We start from the raw sequence: 12,647 nt of genomic DNA, 5'->3' as shown, positions 1-12,647 counted from the left end.
TACAATAGAACCTATTTTGACAGGAGACAAATAAAATACCAGCATGTCTTTGAATTGTGGTGAGAAACCCACACAGGGAGAACATATAAACTTCAACACAAGGATTAGCATGTTGGGGAATTGAACCAACATCCCAGGTGCTGCTAGAGAGAACAGCTACCCACTTAGCCACCGGGCAGCCCCACACATGTTCCCTGCATCTCTGTGGTGTGAACCAGCCCTAAGTCCATAGCCATGCTCAGTGTAACAAGCAATATACAATATATTGGCCTAAGTATTGGGACACCTGCCTTTAAATGCACATGAACTGTAATGGCATCCCAGTATTAGTATTGGGTTCAAAACTCATTTGGCCCACCCTTTGCAGCTATAAAAGCTTCAACTCTTCTGGGAAGGCTGTCCACAAGGTTTAGGAGTGTGTCTATGGGAATGTTTGACCATTCTTCCAAGTGCATTTGTGAGGTCAGGCACTGATGTTGGACAAGAAGGCCTGACCTACAGTCTCCTCTCTAATTCATCCCCAAGGTGTTCTGTTGTGTTGAGGTCAGGACTCTGTCGAGGCCAGTCAAGTTCCTCCACCCCAAAATCACTTATCCATGTCTTTATGGACCTTGCTTTGTGCACTGGGCCAAATGATTTAGTGGAGGGGGGATTATGATGTGGGGTTGTTTTTCAGGGGTTGGGCTTGGCCTCTTAGTTCCAGTTAAGGGAACTCTCAAGGCGTCAGCATACCAAGACATTTTGGACAATTTCATGCTCCCAACTTTGTGGAAACAGTTTGGGGAAAGCCCCTTCCTGTTCCAACATGACTGCACACCAGTGCACAAAGCAAGGTCCATAAAGACATGGATGAGCAAGTTTGGGGTGGATAAACTTGACTGGCCTGCACAGAGTCCTGGCCTCAACCTGATAGAACACCCTTTGGCTGAATTAGAGTAGAGACTGCGAGCCAGGCCTTCTCATCCAACATTAGTGCCTGGCCTCACAAATGCACTTCTGGAAGAATGATCAAACATTCCGTAGACACACTAAACCTTGTGGACAGCCTTCCCAGAAGCTGTGCTAGCTGCAAAGGGTGGGCCAAATCAAATTTTTACCCTACGGACTGCCATTAAAGTTCATGTGTGTGTAAAGGCAGATGTCCCAATACTTTTGGCTAAATAGTGTATCTGGAAAAGACTTACAATGGTGGAACTCTCCTACACATAGGGCCTGGGAGATGAGACAACTTCTCTCCATAAAGCAACAGGGTTGGTATTTGAACCCAGACCCTCAGGGATGCTAAGCAGAAGTTCTAACCTGTAAGCCACAGAGCTTAGCTGCCATTTCTTTGGACATACAGGTGATGTAATTACATTACTCAAGAGTTATTCTTCTTGATTTATTCTGTGATATTTGGTGTTTTTTGTGGGTGAGAGTAGAATGTTACCCTCAAATTTTTGGGAATTACATTTTGCTTTCTGATGTTGGTACACATCACATTTTTGGGCTGAAATTATGAGTAGAATATTACCCTCAAATTTTTGGGAGTAACATTTTGCTTTCTGATGTTGGTACACACATCACATTTTTGGGCTAAAATTTGGAATATTTGGAAATAATAAAAAGCACAAAAAATTTGGATTCATTTTGCATCAGCATTTTCAATTTGCATCAGCAATGGTACTGTTTGTGGATTATAAAGACACCTGTGTGAGTTTGGGTAAAGATTGTTGTGAGATGGAGAGTAACAAGTGAAAGTGACAGAGAAAAATATATTTTACCAAAAAATCAAAACATTCCACATTCTAGTATTCTTAAAAACAAAATATTTTAAGTAGAAGCAACAATGTTGCAAAAGAAAATTTATTTCAGAGAAAGATACATTTCATCTCAACACTAAAAGTTTTTTTGTGAAAGTTAGAATTGTTCCATTAGAATCAATGGCTGAAACTTGATTTGGACTAGAATAGAGCAGATTTTCACTTCCAAAAAATGCTCTCTAATTAGCTCTCATTTTGGTATTTACTATAGCGCCAGGAAAAAAAGACACTTGAATTTAAATGAGAGCTATTTTCAGGTCTGAGCATGCTCAGTTGTGTTGGCACCTAGTTGTCTAAAATGGGGAATTTTTCACTTCTCAGACTTTTAAAGATATTTCAGAGTAGAAATCACTTTTTCACACAGTTTAAAAGCAGATTATCTTTAAATAATATACCGCATATTTCAGTACCAATTATATCATGCTCTAAACATTATTTTCATGTGCACTACTCCAGGTTTTAGCAGTGTAAGGGTTTGGGCACTATTTGGTTTCAGGGAACTATAGTAAATTCGATTTTGGGAGTATTTTCTCACCAGCGCTATAGTGAATACCATTTTAGTGCTAATTAGCGGTAATTACCGCTAATTAGTGGCAATTAGCACTAATTAGCGCCACAGCTCTATAGTAAATGACCCCCCCAGTGTGTGTTACAGATGATTATTCTAAAATCATAATTGGTATTGCTAAATTGGTGGAAGATCTGACACTTCACAAATGTCAGTGGTGGCAGTGAAAGGATTAATTGCATAATTAGCCCAGTGACAATTGCTTTCAGGCTGTTGGCACCTAGATTGTGGTCCTGCAAGCTGGAAAATCTTTGTGACGGTTGCAGCTGAGAGTGGCATTGTTACGTAAGTGACAGCGTGCTGTGAGATTGACCCATCCTCCATTACAAGTTAGTGAGCAGGGCAAGGATCTGATACCCACGTTCATCACAATGAGGTCAGCTGATGAATGCCTTTCTGTGTCTTACTGGCTTCTGTCTAATATTTACATACCAGCAAGAGATGAAGCATTTTAAGGAAATATAGCAAAAGTCAGCATTCCGAGGAATGGGGAGGAAAATCAGCATTGGAGCTGTTAAAAGCTTGCTCTTTTAGTTTTAGATTGACACTTTTTTACTCTATTTAATGATTTGCATGTGTGTAGAATAAATATATTTTGCAGCAAAATAGATTATATGGAGATTGGTAGGTGTGTCAACAATACAGTCCACTTATAAAATATTTAATTAACCCTCAAAAAAAAAAAAAAAAAAAAAACGAATCAAAACCAATTCTACATTTTATTTGGACAATAGGAACACTATTTTGTACATTCCCCAAAAATTTACTGGCATTTAATGTTGCAACATTTTTCACAGCACTTTACAATATGGTTAGAAGAGCCCTGCTCTAAGGAGCTTACAATCTAAAAGAAACACTTAAATTGGACACACCTTAAATTTCATAGTGTACTGCAGGGACAAAAATAAGGTGAGCACTTACCATGTCAAACATTTTAGTGTATAACAACTCTCGCCACCCCCACCCTCAACAAAAGTTTAAGTGCAGGATTAAACAAAACAGACAAGATATAAAATTTGACAAAATAAAAGGCAGCGCAATAACTACACCCCTCTAAATTCACACACACATATATTTCTGGTTAGAGTTAGCAGGAAGCTTAATTTAAATAAAAAACAATTTAGGAAACTAGATCAACATTAGGAGTTGTCTAACATGTGAGATTTCTAAGTAACAATCAAAAGAGAAGGGTCAGCTGATGCTCACAAACAAGAAACGCATGGTCACACTGGACAAAGACACAAAAAATCAACTTTTGAGGGCCAAAATGCAAAACAATTACAGCAAACAGACAAACCATTCATCAAACCACAGCTGGTGAGGGTCATTATGCAGGCCTTTATATAACATAGGTAGGATTGATAGCACACCTACACCCACTCAGTAAAGGAAACACCCACCAGAGTAATTTATTCTGTCTCTTCATGTATGCCTCAAGTACTCACACCTGTTGATCACACACTCTTTACAAATGAAAGAATGCATCAGCTATATAAGCATATGTATCTGTGCAGTGTATAATGGAAAAGATCAAATGTCCAAGTCTCTGGCCATGATCAGTAATACCAAAAACAAAACAATTCAAGTTGTAAGTTGTTGGGCATGTGAAGGGTAAAAACAGGAAATGTCAACTTTGTGAGGGCTGCTTCACACAAATTGTTGACAAGCACATTTGTCATCAGCATCCAACATTTAAATATGGGTGCAGGATCACACAATACTTTTAAATCCATATCTTTTTTTTTTTAATACTTTATTTAATATTTTATCCATACAAAACCAAAAAAAAAATACAAAAACAAGAACTTACAAAGTTCATTGACCAAATCAAACATATTACTATTCTTCTACCCCCCCCCCCCCAATCGCCCCACCCACCCACCCTATTCTTGCAGAAGGCTATAGAGGGGACATCTTATACCTCTGATCCCCACAATATTATCTAATTCGCCCATCCTTTGTACTACGTTTATGCAGTGGTGTATTTAGGTTTTGTGCTGCCCTAGGCCTGACTAAACGCATGCACCCCCCTAATTTAAATACGACCCACCCCATCCTGCCGAGGCCACACCCCTTCCTGTTTAAGACCCACCCTATCATCTGTAAACAACACCCCTTCCTCTTTAGGCTCATTTGGCACCTTTCAGGGGGGAACGGGTACCTGTTTCTGACAGGTACCCTTCCCCACTTCCGGGAGACTGCGCTGTCCCCTCTGAAGTTTGCCCCCCTCCTCCTTCCTCCACTGGGCCATTCAGAAAGTGCAACGCGCTTCGCACATGTGCAGTAGGGAACCGGTCGATTTCCCTTACCATGAATGATAGTGGCAAAACCCGAGAGCCAATCCGAAAATCAGCTGAGGTGTCGACATCGCTGGATCCCTGGACAGGTAAGTGTCCTAATATTAAAAGTCAGCAGCTACAGTATTTTTAGCTGCTGAGTTTTAATGCTATCACGGGGGGGGTCTCACTGTGCCCCATCAAACGCAGTCACTGTGCCCATCAAACGCAGTCACTGTGCCCATCAAATGCAGCCACTGTGCCCATCAAATGCAGCCACGGTGCCCTTAAACGCAGCCACTGTGCCCTCAAATGCAGCCACTGTGCCCATCAAATGCTGCCACTGTGCTATCAAATGCAGCCACTGTGCCCCATCAAACGCAGTCACTGTGCCCATTAAATGCAGCCACTGTGCCCATCAAATGCAGCCACTGTGCCCTCAAACGCAGTCACTGTGCCCATCAAATGCTGCCACTGTGCTATCAAATGTAGTCACTGTGCCCCATCAAACGCAGTCACTGTGCCCATTAAATGCAGCCACTGTGCTATCAAATGCAGCCACTGTGCCCATCAAATGCAGCCACTGTGCCCATCAAATGCAGCCACTGTGCCCATCAAACGCAGCCACTGTGCCCATCAAAAGCAGCCACTGTGCCCATCAAAAGCAGCCACTGTGCCCATCAAACGCAGCCACTGTGCCCATCAAGCGCAGCCACTGTGCCCATCAAGCGCAGCCACTGTGCCCATCAATTGCAGCCTCTGTGCACATCAATTGCAGCCACTGTGCCCATCAATTGCAGCCACTGTGCCCATCGAATGCAGCCACTGTGCCCATCGAATGCAGCCACTGTGCCCTCAAACGCAGTCACTGTGCCCATCAAATGCTGCCACTGTGCTATCAAATGCAGCCACTGTGCCCCATCAAACGCAGTCACTGTGCCCAATAAATGCAGTCACTGTGCCCATCAAATGCTGCCACTGTGCTATCAAATGTAGTCACTGTGCCCCATCAAACGCAGTCACTGTGCCCATTAAATGCAGCCACTGTGTCCATCAAACGCAGCCACTGTGCCCATCAAACGCAGCCACTGTGCCCATCAAGCGCAGCCACTGTGCCCATCAATTGCAGCCTCTGTGCACATCAATTGCAGCCACTGTGCCCATCAATTGCAGCCACTGTGCCCATCAAATGCAGCCACTGTGCCCATCAAATGCAGCCACTGTGCCCTCAAACGCAGTCACTGTGCCCATCAAATGCTGCCACTGTGCTATCAAATGCAGCCACTGTGCCCCATCAAACGCAGTCACTGTGCCCATTAAATGCAGCCACTGTGCCCATCAAATGCAGCCACTGTGCCCATCAAATGCAGCCACTGTGCCCTCAAACGCAGTCACTGCGCCCATCAAATGCTGCCACTGTGCTATCAAATGTAGTCACTGTGCCCTATCAAACGCAGTCACTGTGCCCATTAAATGCAGCCACTGTGCCCATCAAATGCTGCCACTGTGCTATCAAATGCAGTCACTGTGCCCATCAAATGCAGCCACTGTGCCCATCAAATGCAGCCTCTGTGCACATCAATTGCAGCCACTGTGCCCATCAAATGCAGCCACTGTGCCCATCAAATGCAGCCACTGTGCCCTCAAACGCAGTCACTGTGCCTATCAAGCGCAGCCACTGTGCCCATCAAATGCAGCCACTGTGCCCATCAAATGCAGCCACTGTGCCCATCAAATGCAGCCACTGTGCCCATCAAATGAAGCCACTGTGCCCTCAAACGCAGTCACTGTGCCCATCAAATGCTGCCACTGTGCTATCAAATGTAGTCACTGTGCCCCATCAAACGCAGTCACTGTGCCCATTAAATGCAGCCACTGTGCTATCAAATGCAGCCACTGTGCCCATCAAATGCTGCCACTGTGCTATCAAATGCAGCCACTGTGACCATCAAATGCGCCCACTGTGCCCATCAAATGCAGCCACTGTGCCCATCAAACGCAGTCACTGTGCCCATCAAATGCAGCCACTGTGCCCCATCTAACGCAGCCACTGTGCCCCATCAAACGCAGCCACTGTGCCCCATCAAACGCAGCCACTGTGCCCCATCAAACGCAGCCACTGTGCCCCATAAAACTCGGCCACTGTGCCCTATCAAACTCGGCCACTGTGCCCCATCAAACGCAGCCACTGTGCCCCATCAAATGTAGCCATTGTGCCATCAAACATAGCCATTGTGCCCATCAAACGCAGCCACTGTGCCATCAAACGCAGCCACTGTGCCATCAAACGCAGCCACTGTGCCATCAAACGGAGCCACTGTGCCATCAAACGCAGCCACTGTGCCCATCAAACGCTGCCACTGTGCCCATCAAACGCAGCCACTGTGCCCAAACGCAGCCACTGTGCCTATCAAACGCTGCCACTGTGCCATCAAACGCAGCCACTGTGCCCTCAAATGCAGCCACTGTGCCCTCAAACGCAGCCACTGTGCCCTCAAACGCAGCCACTGTGAGCCATCAAACGCAGCCACTGTGCCCATCAAACGCTGCCACTGTGCCCATCAAACGCTGCCACTGTGCCCATCAAACGCTGCCACTGTGCCCATCAAATTCTGCCAGTGCCCATCAAATGCTGCCAGTGCCCATAATACTGATATACTTTATTAAATCATTGTACCTGCTGTCCTGGGGGTTTCCCTCGTGCTCCTTTCTCTCCTCCTGACGTCACAGCCCCAGGGCCGAGGAGACGATTCACTGCAGGAAAGCAGTGCAGGGGAGGGTAGGCGGAGCTTAAGGCTCCACCTGTCACCTGTTGCTTATGGGGGGCGCGAGTGACACACGCCACCCCCCCGCATGAGAGAAAGCCCCCCCATCCGTCTGGCTGATTCCCGGCTCCCGCCTCCCGCACACTTGCAGCCCACGGCGGCCGGCTTTCTGTAGCGGCGCCGCGGTGTATGGGCGTGCTTGTCAGAGAGTAGGGGGCGTGAGATACACTGTGCCCATCAAGCGCAGCCACTGTGCCCATCAAGCGCAGCCACTGTGCCCATCAAGCGCAGCCACTGTGCCCATCAAGCGCAGCCACTGTGCCCATCAAGCGCAGCCACTGTGCCCATCAATTGCAGCCTCTGTGCCCATCAATTGCAGCCACTGTGCCCATCAATTGCAGCCACTGTGCCCATCAATTGCAGCCACTGTGCCCATCAAATGCAGCCACTGTGCCCTCAAACGCAGTCACTGTGCCCATCAAATGCTGCCACTGTGCTATCAAATGCAGCCACTGTGCCCCATCAAACGCAGTCACTGTGCCCATTAAATGCAGCCACTGTGCCCATCAAATGCAGCCACTGTGCCCTCAAACGCAGTCACTGTGCCCATCAAATGCTGCCACTGTGCTATCAAATGTAGTCACTGTGCCCCATCAAACGCAGTCACTGTGCCCATCAAACGCAGCCACTGTGCCCATCAAACGCAGCCACTGTGCCCATCAAGCACAGCCACTGTGCCCATCAAGCGCAGCCACTGTGCCCATCAATTGCAGCCACTGTGCCCATCAATTGCAGCCACTGTGCCCATCAAATGCAGCCACTGTGCCCATCAAATGCAGCCACTGTGCCCTCAAACGCAGTCACTGTGCCCATCAAATGCTGCCACTGTGCTATCAAATGCAGCCACTGTGCCCCATCAAACGCAGTCACTGTGCCCATTAAATGCAGCCACTGTGCCCATCAAATGCAGCCACTGTGCCCTCAAATGCAGTCACTGTGCCCATCAAATGCTGCCACTGTGCTATCAAATGTAGTCACTGTGCTCCATCAAACGCAGTCACTGTGCCCATTAAATGCAGCCACTGTGCCATCAAATGCAGTCACTGTGCCCATCAAATGCAGCCACTGTGCCCATCAAATGTAGCCTCTGTGCACATCAATTGCAGCCACTGTGCCCATCAAATGCAGCCACTGTGCCCATCAAATGCAGCCACTGTGCCCTCAAACGCAGTCACTGTGCCCATCAAGCGCAGCCACTGTGCCCATCAATTGCAGCCTCTGTGCCCATCAATTGCAGCCACTGTGCCCATCAAATGCAGCCACTGTGCCCATCAAATGCAGCCACTGTGCCCATCAAATGCAGCCACTGTGCCCTCAAACGCAGTCACTGTGCCCATCAAATGCTGCCACTGTGCTATCAAATGTAGTCACTGTGCCCCATCAAACGCAGTCACTGTGCCCATTAAATGCAGCCACTGTGCTATCAAATGCAGCCACTGTGCCCATCAAATGCTGCCACTGTGCTATCAAATGCAGTCACTGTGCCCATCAAATGCGGCCACTGTGCCCATCAAATGCGGCCACTGTGCCCATCAAATGCAGCCACTGTGCCCTCAAACGCAGCCACTGTGCCCATCAAACGCAGTCATTGTGCCCATCAAATGCAGCCACTGTGCCCCATCTAACGCAGCCACTGTGCCCCATCAAACGCAGCCACTGTGCCCCATCAAATGCAGCCACTGTGCCCCATCAAATGCAGCCACTGTGCCCCATAAAACTCGGCCACTGTGTCCTATCAAACTCGGCCACTGTGCCCCATCAAACGCAGCCACTGTGCCCCATCAAACGTAGCCATTGTGCCATCAAACATAGCCATTGTGCCCATCAAACGCAGCCACTGTGCCATCAAACGCAGCCACTGTGCCATCAAACGCAGCCACTGTGCCCTCAAACGCAGCCACTGTGCCCTCAAACGCAGCCACTGTGCCCATCAAACGCAGCCACTGTGCCCATCAAACGCAGCCACTGTGCCCATCAAACGCAGCCACTGTGCCCATCAAACGCAGCCACTGTGCCCATCAAACGCAGCCACTGTGCCCTCAAACGCAGCCACTGTGCCCTCAAACGCAGCCACTGTGAGCCATCAAACGCAGCCACTGTGCCCATCAAACGCTGCCACTGTGCCCATCAAACGCTGCCACTGTGCCCATCAAACGCTGCCACTGTGCCCATCAAATTCTGCCAGTGCCCATAATACTGATATACTTTATTAAATCATTGTACCTGCTGTCCTGGGGGTTTCCCTCGTGCTCCTCTCTCTCCTCCTGACGTCACAGCAGGAAAGCAGTGCAGGGGAGGGTAGGCGGAGCTTAAGGCTCCACCTGTCACTTATGGGGGGCACGAGTGACACACGCCACCCCCCCCGCATGAGAGAAAGCCCCCCCATCCGTCTGGCCGATTCCCAGCTCCCGCCTCCCGCACACTTTCAGCCCACGGCGGCCGGCTTTCTGTAGCGGCGCCGCGGTGTATGGGCGTGCTTGTCAGAGAGTAGGGGGCGTGAGATACACGCCCCCACCCTCTGCCAAGCATGCCCATACACAGCGGCGCCGCTACAGAAAGCTGGCCGCCGTGGGCTGCAAGTGTGCGGGAGGCGGCAGCGGGAGCCGGGAATCAGTCAGACGGGTGGGGGGGCTTTCTCTCATGCGGGGGGGCGGCCTATTTTGCCGACCCCCGCAAAGTGCCGCCCTAGGCCTTGTCGGCCTAGGCCAAAACACAGCCCTGCGTTTATGACATCCTCCAGATAGCTCCAGGTCTTTTTATACTTTTGCCATCCTGCCCATTTGCCAGCCCGAGCCTCACCCTCCTCAGGTGCCCCTCCCCTACTGTCCAAACTTTCCACATTGTACACCTCGTTAATACAGAAGAGCCAATCGCGGATGTTTGGGCTAGCCGGGTCCAGCCATTTTATTGCTATCTGCTTCTTGGCTGCATCCAGCAATATAGGAACAATTGAAGATCGGTAACCCTTCAATTACTTTACCGTGCCGTGGAATAAGCACACCCACGGATCTTCTGCGATGGCTTCCCCTGTTATTTCCTTAATCAATATTATGATTTTTTCCCAAAAGATTTTTATATGGGGACACTCCCACCATATGTGGGCCATTGTTCCCAGACTAGTACACCCCCTCCAGCATAAATCAGATTTAGTACTATCGATTTTGTTTAACTTGTCTGGAGTGGCACACCATCTTGCAAGACATTTGTAATGAGTTTAAATTCTCCTAGTATCAAGTGCTGCACAGTGTACAAGCTTCAATATCTTATCCAACGTGGATTTACTGCATTGTGACCCCAATTCCCGCTCCCATTTTTTGATGTAAGGAGGCACCTCCAACTCCGACCCCTCGCAAAGGATCCTATATATTTGTGCTATAGCGCCACCCGCATGCTCCCTCACACAGAGCCACTCGAATGGTCTATAGTACTCCTCGCTTCTGAGTGGTTTCGATAATTTTTCAATGAAATGCGAAAGCTGGAGATACCTCCACACGTCAATCACCCACAGCCCTGGTTCTGACCTTAACTCTGCAAACGTGCGTAGTCTCCCCTTATTTAAGAAATTTTTAAATTGGATTCCTTCCTCTTTTTAACCAATTCCCTCCCACCTCCCTCATCCCTGGCTCAAAAAATAAATTATCTTTCATATAAATCAGAGGTGAGTTATGTGTCCACTTATTCTGAATGTGTAGCAAATCCCAATGTTTAAGCATGTTCCGTGTCAATTCCGCTGTGTTTGTGCCCAGTGCTCTATACTTTGGAGGGTTCCAAATACTCCGTCCTAAATCTGTGTTACTTAAATAGTGTTCTATGTTGACCCATCTCTTTTCCGAATCCTTTTTTGACCACTCAATAACACGTGATAAAATAACTGCTAAATAATACTTATTAAAGTCGGGTATGGCTAATCCCCCTTTTTTTTTCCCCCTGCTCAGAACTGCATATGAGATGCGTGGTTTTTTGCCACTCCAGACAAATCTTGATATCAGACTCCTTAATGCTCTAAGATAATATTGAGGAAGAGGTATAGGCAACAACTGAAATTTAAACAATATTTTGGGGGCCAGTATCATTTTAGCCGCGTTCACACGCCCAAGCCATGAAAGAGGCCTCGCTGATAATCTTCTAGCTTCCTGCCTAATCTCGTCCAGCAGTGGGATGTAATTCTTTAGGTACAGTTTTTTAAAAGTATTGGATAGTTTTATCCCTAAATACTTAATTTCCTTTTTCCAAGGGAAAGGGAACACCTGAGCAAGGTGGGCTTCCTCTTGTTTACCCACACTAATAGTCAGGATCTCCGACTTCTTTAAATTTATTTTGAAATTAGAAGTTTCCCCATATCTTCTTAGGGTCCGAAGCACATTCGGGAGGGTGATTCTGGGATTTGTGATAAAAAAAATGTCATCATCGGCAAACGCCGCCAGTTTGTGTTCCTCTGCTCCTATCTTCACCCCACTACAGTCTGGATTGTTACGAATAGTGGCAAGGAGAGGCTCCAGTGAAAGGACAAACAACAGGGGGGACAGAGCACACCCCTGCCTAGTGCCATTTGCCATGCTAAAGGGTTTTGAAAGGGCCCCATTCACCCTAACTGAAGCCGTGGGATTGTTGTATAGGGCCTTAACCCATGGAATATACCTCGGGCCCACCCCCATTACTTCTAACTTTTTCATCATGAACCCCCAGTCTACCCTGTCAAACGCTTTTTCCGCGTCCACTGACAGGAATAGAACTGGGGGTCCATCCCATTTGCTAGATTCCAACAGGAGCGCTGCTCGTACCCCGTTATCCCTGCTCTGTCGCCCGAGCACGAAACCAGCCTGATCGGCATGCACGAGAGTGGACATTTTGTCCTTCAGTCTGCTCGCCAACACTTTCGCATAAAGTTTTACGTCTGCATTCAGCAGCGAAATGGGTCTATAACTAGAACAGAGCTGGGCATTTTTTCCTTCTTTTAATATCAGGGTAATCGAGGCTGATAAAGCTTCTCTCCCCATTACACAGTTGGCATCCAACTCGTTCCAGAAATGGCAGAGTCTAGGAACAAGAATATGTTTCAACTTTTCCAGGTACAGAGTAGTAAAGCCATCAGGCCCTGGACTCTTGCCCTTTGGGGAAGTTTTCAGCACTGCCAAGATTTCTTCTTCACCTATCGGTCTATCAAGGGTGGTTCTCT

The sequence above is a fragment of the Aquarana catesbeiana genome, linkage group LG04 (genome assembly GCF_042186555.1).
Source record: "Aquarana catesbeiana isolate 2022-GZ linkage group LG04, ASM4218655v1, whole genome shotgun sequence".
In the NCBI taxonomy this organism is placed as follows: Eukaryota; Metazoa; Chordata; class Amphibia; order Anura; family Ranidae; genus Aquarana; species Aquarana catesbeiana.
This window is presented reverse-complemented; position numbering follows the sequence as displayed.